The sequence below is a fragment of the Diadema antillarum genome, unplaced genomic scaffold, assembly GCF_040938485.1.
Source record: "Diadema antillarum isolate AM-2024a unplaced genomic scaffold, OU_Dant_1.0 seq00002697_RagTag, whole genome shotgun sequence".
Classification (NCBI taxonomy): domain Eukaryota; kingdom Metazoa; phylum Echinodermata; class Echinoidea; order Diadematoida; family Diadematidae; genus Diadema; species Diadema antillarum.
The window spans coordinates 2,414-9,870 of record NW_027273295.1 but is presented as its reverse complement, the minus strand read 5'-3'; the positions used below and the strand labels follow the sequence as shown (position 1 = coordinate 9,870).

The 7,457-nt window shown below is 39.0% G+C and overlaps 1 long non-coding RNA gene across 1 annotated transcript; it reads left to right on the top strand.

The window, feature by feature from the left end:
- The first annotated feature begins 1,981 nt into the window (after positions 1 to 1,981).
- LOC139715057 (uncharacterized) lies at positions 1,982 to 6,716 on the top strand. The gene is made up of 2 exons (XR_011709789.1): positions 1,982 to 2,975; positions 6,067 to 6,716. It is a non-coding gene; the product is annotated as an uncharacterized lncRNA (long non-coding RNA).
- The last annotated feature ends 741 nt before the right edge of the window (positions 6,717 to 7,457 follow it).

The following is a 7,457-nucleotide window of genomic DNA, read 5'->3' as shown; positions in this document are numbered from 1 at the left end:
TGACAAATTAGGTGATCCGATCTCTTCGAAAATCAATGATTTGAGTCCTGATCCAAATATTCATGATCATACAGGTTTCATCTGTGTTGACGGAACATTGGCCGTGTGATGTTTGGATTCTCATTTAGAAAAGGGAGTGAGACCTGCCATCTTTGGTACCGAATTCCGTATACACTAATGGGAATACAGAATGCAGTATATTTGACCTTTGACCGCACTTTGCACACCCAAGATGGCGTCTAAGCAAAAAGTGATTATTTCATGAAATGATTCTTGTAACATGGTCTTTGCGTGTGCAAAATATGGGAAAGATAGGACATGTATTCACCAAGATACAGGATGAAACATTTATGACCTTTGACCCTAATTTACATAACCAAGATGGTGTCCGATCAAGTAGTTGTTATTTTATGAAATAATGTACGTGACATGTACTAAACATGTGCAAAATATGGGATTGATAGCCATTGTTGTTGTTCATCTATTGCACAGAAAGTAGTAGAAAGAAAGAAAAATAAAGAAAAAATTATGTTATTTTATAGAAATTTGAAGGAGAAGCATAAAAAAAGCAGAAAAAGATAAAGTAAGGAAAGGGAGATTAAGATTAACTAAAGAAAAAGAAGAAAAAAAGTGTTAAAAAAATTTTAAAAAATATATTGGCAGGAGTGAGCCTCGAACCAGGGACCTTAGGATTACGAGTCGGATGCGCTACGCAATGACCTATTTCATTCTCCATAGGCCCTGTGTATTAAGCAAAATGACGCTGCATCGAAGCCTCGTGCCATTTTCAACCAAGTTTTTCGACGTGATGCCGACATCGTATGAAAAAATCGAGGGCACACTCACGATAGCCCAAAGTCTCAGCTACAACATACTAAAATCTGGGAGAAATTCACCGAAGCATAAGTGAGCTAATGCTCGAAAAAGAGAGTCATGTCAATTTTCACTGCCAGAAAAACTGCTCTCCCATAGAGATAACATGTAAACTGGTCAAATTTGACAAGATGACTTTCAATCCATTTTTACGAGGTGATGCCGTCCTCCAATCAAAATGTTGTAATGATATTGATGAAAGATCATTTAATAAGCTACAACATACTGAAATCTGGGTGTAAATTGGCAAAGGATAAGTGAGATACGCTCGAGTGAACTTGAAATTTGATGACGTCATTTTGAAAATGTACTTTTTTTACTTTATCAAGAAATTTGATATCTTTTAATCATTTTGCCAGCATCGTCAACCCATGAAATAACATGTACAACTCACCAGCTTTTAGAATATGTAAGAAAAATGGGGGGTCACCGTCTATCCTGACGAGTAAAATCGGATTTAAAATTGGCGTTTTTTTGGCATAGTTGCACTGTATATCGCCATTGACGCGCGCGCGGAATTTCAACTTTGACGGGCCCGTATGACGTCATATTGAGTCGGATTGACTTGAAACTTGGTAGAAATATTCTTTGACATTTTAGGCATCCGAGAAGTGTAAAAAAACGGGAAATTTTCATTGCATATGAGCTGTGTGTGCGAATATGTGCGCGCGCGTACGCGTCCGTCCAATTTTTTCAATTTTTCAAAAAATGCTCCAAATGGTCTGAAACGTGTGCAAAAAAAATGTGAGCTCGATTTGAGCATACAAATATTTCAACGCGCGCGTACGCGCACGTTTTAAGAGAAAATATGAATTTTGAGAATATGAGTAAAATGCGCATAACTTGAAATGTATGTGACGTAAATTTTATTGCAAAATTCTATTCCATTAATGAGATATGAATGAAAATGTGTTTTCATATAATGACGTCATAGTGACGTCACGGTCGACTGATCACTATGATTTTACTTGATCTGTCGTCTTTGGGACATGATACATATATGGTATGAGTTTGACATTGAAAGGCAGTGCACTTTCTGAGCTAACCGCTGCACAAATTTTGGTTAGAAATAAAGGAAAACTAGACTTAGAATTTGTCAACACTGACAAATTAGGTGATCCGATTTATTCGGAAATAAATGTTGTGACTACTGACCCTAATTTACCGAGAAAAGACATTGTCTGATGAATCACTTACTTTATGAGAAATATATGTGCTTGACATGTACTAAAATTTCCAGAAAAAATGTACTCCCATAGAGATAATACCTCATTTGCACAACCAAAATGGCGTCAGACCAAATCGTCGTTATTTTATGAGATGATACATCTATCGAGGTCCATGTGTGTGTGGAAAATATTTACATTTGACCTTTGATTCCACTTTACACAGCCAAGATGGCATCTGAGCAAAAAGTTATTTTATGAAATGATTCTTGCAACATGTTCCTTACGTGTGCAAAATGTGGGAAAGATAGGACGTGCATTTATCAAGATACACGATTAGACATTTTTGACCTTTGACCATAATTTACCTACCCAAGATGGTGTCTGATCAAGTAGTTGTTATTTCATGGAATTATGTTCGTGACATGAACTAAACATGTGGAGAATGTGTGGTTGATAGCCATTGTTGTTGTTGATTTATTGCACAGAAAGTGGAAGAAAGAAAGAAAAATAAAGAGCCCTCGGAATAACGAACTTTCGGATATCGAGCTGATCGTAAATTTGAACTGTAGTTAATGGTTAGGAAATACACTCGGCTTGCCATAGTTTGAGCGTTTGTGCGTGACAACGTCTTCAGCCCACAGAACTCCTTGTAAGACTGATGTTCTGTGCTTCCGCCTATGTACCTACCAAACTGCGTGCGCTCTATACACGTACACACATGTTCTCCGATCCCTATACCGTGTACGTGTATACAGTACGCGTGTTTACAGTGGTACGATGTGCTACAGTACTTTGTATGCAATCACGACGTACGTAAAGCTATGGTGTGATGGTAACTGTAAACTTTCTACGACTACTCTACGTCTAATTTCTTCCTAGCCTAAGACACGACCTTTGTTTGACACTGAGTTTTCAGCTCGAGTACCATACCAGGTAGGTGCACAGGCATGTCTAAACACAGACTGTCCCCCTTACTCGATTCTTGGTATCTGGCCCCACCGTATGCACCACATGCAGGCCCCCGCAGCTATTAAAGTAAAATCAAGGGAGATACCTCCCTGAATGTACGTTGTAGTGCGTATGAGGCTGTTGGTCGCAAGCAAGGTTTCTAACGTAGTTACGTAGAATTTAATGTTAGACCATGTTACCTGAATCTATGGGCAAGGTGAGATTTGTAAGAAGCCTAAGTTCCATTCAATTCCAAAGAGATAGTGATTTAGGGGTAGTAGTAGAACTAGACAGAAAGATCCGTCTGTCCGGAGGACTCTTTTATATTTTGCCATTAACGCTGTCCCCCGTAGACAGACGGAAGGTTGCAGTACCCATTGCTGTGTGGATGTTCTTAACCACTGTCTCTATGGAAAATTGGGTGAGGTACCTCACCCTTCTCGATTGCGTCTAATTCACGGCCCTAGGTCGGCAAATTTAAGCTTGTATGGTGAATTTATTTTTTTATGAATAGGTTACACTCACCAGATTAATGAATAATCCAACATTTTAGGAGAATTTTCAACGTAAAACACAGCCTGTCGCGTCGTCACATTCAAACTGCAGAAACATACACTATGAATCTATTAGCCAATCACATGCGAGGTAGTTTCTACGTGTTTGTTTTACTAAAACACGTACCTCGCATGTGATTGGCTTAGCAATTGTTACAGATTCAAAATGGCGACTTACTGCTCGCGAACGGCGATGTTGCGATATCGATAAAATTTCTGCATTATAACCGAGGTTATGTGAGTATTTCGATTGCACAATGTGAGAAATTTATCCCAAATATTGCTGCATAATGTGTCATGTCATGTCATACTTGTTTGAATGTAAAAAAGCTGTCTGAAATTTGGTTTATCGTAACGTTTGATCTGTGCGCGACTGCTCCACACAGGAGCCGCAATCATTGACTTCGGTCTGTATACGGAGGGGATCCGTGAAGCCAGACGCAGTCTCCGCGGAACATTCCCCGACGGACAGATACAGACCGATCTTTCGGTCAATAGTAGAACGTACGTCAGTAGGTCCATGGGCGAAATACGGACGCCATTTCTTAGCTAACAGATCGATAGAGGGCGTATTTATGTGGTGTAATAGCAGTGATTTCTGTGCATGATATGAATACAGAGCTACCAAGTCTCACGCATTGTGAGTGAGACTCAAGCATTTAGGGGTCGTCTCACGATCTCACGCATGGCACCCATTTTTCTCACGTATGGGGCAAAGTCTGGAATTAGGGCCCATAATAAGGAGCATGGTTCAAAGGATTAAAGTGATAGTTACAATTGAAGGTAGACATAAGGTCTAGGCCTATATTTTCCTTTTGTCTTTCAAAATAAGTAAAAGAAAAGATGGTCGCTTTATTATGCACCTGATCGTGCCATTAAGACTAGAACGGTCTAAGAGCTAAAAATTGAACTTGGCATCCCTGTGAATAGATGCTCTGTACATAGATGCACTGCACACACTCCATTATGGTGGAGGGAAATTTATCTTGTACACTGCCACTTGACAAGGGATGCCAAGTTCAAACAATTTTTATGAGTGAGATTTTCATAACTTGGTATCTCGGCGTGCGAATGTGCGCGCGAGTGAGGGTGTGGGAGGGTTTTTCCTTCCTGTGGCCTCCCACGGTAGGGAGCTTTTTCAATTTTTTGCTCTTAATGGTGCGGTCAGGTGCACACTTCAGTGATTATTTTTTTTCTTATTTTGACAGACAAAAGGGAAATATACCCTCAATTGCAACTATCACTTAAATCTTTTGAGCTATGCTCATTATTATAGGTCCAAGTTGCAGACTTCGCCCTATGCGTGAGAAAAATGGGTGTCATGCATGAGATTGTGAGATGGCCCCTAAATTCTAGAGTCTCGCGCAGCATGCGTGAGACTTGGTAGCTCTGCTTGACAGAGGTAGGCACGTAAGCAGAAACCTAGAACAGAGTGAGCGTGACGTGATCAACCTAATATGATGAGCTCAGTCATAGACTCTTTCATGGACTCCTTAGGGTTAGAGGATGACGTGGCGCAGATAATCAGAATGATTTAAAAGTGGTAATAAAATACGAAAAACAACATTTCTCCCTTTCATTTTTCCTTTTTTTTAGGGGGCATACAGGGGAAGAGACTACATTGTACTTAGGTACGAGTTCTTAATTGTCAGAAATGTATCTTTATTGGAATTGGGATAATTACCGTACCTAAGATTCTTTAGGAAATTTGCAAACTCCGTTCCAGTCTTGAACTTCCCCTTTAATGGATAATTAGGGCAGTTTCAGGGTGGTACACAATTTCTTGGTTTTTTTTTTTTTTTTTTTTTTTTTTGGGGGGGGGGGGGGGGGGCAATTGCCTGATTAGGCTAGGTAATTTTGATACTTGCAAAACACTTGCCCGAAAATAGATATCATTTGCCCGAATTTTCTTACTGTAAAACAAATTTTTGCGTGCACTTTAATTTCGCGAGCGCCAAGAATCGCGAAATTAAAATGCACGCGAAAGTCCTTGTTTACACTACATGCATTGAACGCCAGTGGCACTTCGCGAAAATTTCATGCCACGAAAAAGGCTGTCGGTTCCAATTCGCGAAAAATTCGTGCCGCCAATATATCATGTTTTACAGTATTTAAATATTATTAATAATTATGAAACAAGGTTTTATTCTTTTCTGTTTCTGTCCTAATATCCTTCAAAATGTTTGACATTATTTAAAGAGTTTTGGACTAGTATTTTTGTTAGGTATCCTATCAAAACTGCACAAATTTTCAGGTAATTTTTCATTGTTTCATGCGAATATTGTCAAGTCAGAAAGGCATGAGTTGCAATACTGTTACTTCATGTGTTTCAGTAGCAAACATTGTAGAAGTTTGGGCCATTCATCATGCGATACATTAGAGACAGTCTGTCAAAAACCAAATATGCTGGAATGTTAATTATTTATGATTGTTATGATATTCAAAGATTACTTATGTTTGCATGTTATATTAGAAAAGATATATATTTTATTGCATAATAACATTTTTGTTTTTTGTTTCAGAATTCCTAATCATCATTTGGATCTGTGGAGGATTTGGTTTTTCTTTTTGTGGACGGAGCAAAGTGGTCATTTTCCTGGTATAGTGTTTGGGTAATTCACTTTAGCGGGCTAAATTACTGTGCAATGCCAATTATCTTTAACACTTCAGGTACAAATGTTGTTTTTTTGGAAAGAGTTGGGATTTGGTAGTCTGCTGTGGAGATAGCAGTATTTTTTTTTTTAGATGATGATCTGATTTTGATGTGAAATGCTTTTTCCTTAGACCCCAGATTGTGTATACTTGGGACTCATCTTCAAGAGGCTAATGTATGAAGGACACAAGTGCAGTTTTGGACTGGGGTACATGTGTTAAAAGACTGAATAAAGCACACAGTGACATCATATTAGGGGTACAGATTTCGATCTGTGTGCAGCAGTTGGATGTTATTTCATCAGTCATCATCCTAGTGCCAAACTGCAGTAAGGTCTACATGGTAGCTTTAAAATACAGGCAATATGTGACGTAACACTGCGCAATATGTAGTATTCCTGTGAAGGAATATGTCTGCCATTGGTGTTTATGATAACTGGCATTGCACTATAGTATATCCCACTAAAGTAAATACTTGCGTATTGTTGGTAGTGACTAAAGGTTATGCAGGATGTACAATTATTCACTTTAGGAGAATAAGTTATTGCAGTTTTTTTTTTTTTTGGACAAGAATCAGGCTTGTGTAGTCTATTGTGAGGATACCAGTATCTTCAATAGACTAATAGTGCAGTTTTACCTTGGGTTCATGAGAGATGGAACAGAGCACTGAATGACTTCATTTGAGTTGTACGTGATTGCCTATTGTAGGTTTTTGTCGAGCCCATTGGAGGTGAGGGGCGGGACTAAGGGATTGTGTGCAGTGTCTGTCCCTCCTTTATCCGCTCGTCTGTCGTCTGTCTGTAACGCTACAAAAAACTGGAATATCTGTACTGAGGGCTTCAATTTTAATCAAATTTGGAGGGTACTGTGGTTATGCAAAGTTACACATTTTACCAAACAGCATGGTCACCTTAAGATCAAAGGTCACAGGCAGGGGTCAGTGAACTTTAAGGGCGGAAGTCAAGTTTTTTTATGGCGTGTTTCGATGATGGCTCATAACTTTTGATGGATATGTCTGTTTGCAACCAATCTTAGGTAGTAAATGTTTCCTTGGGAGATGAAGGTAACCACAAGGTCGGAGGTCACAGGCAGGGGTCAATGAACTCTTAGGAGCCAAAAAGTTGTTTAGGGTGCATTTTGATAATTTCTCATAACTTCTGACGGGCATGTCTGTTTGGATCCAAATTTAGGTGGTATATTGTCAAGTCAGAAAGGCATGAGTTGCAATACTATTACTTCATGTGTTTCAGTAGCAAACAGT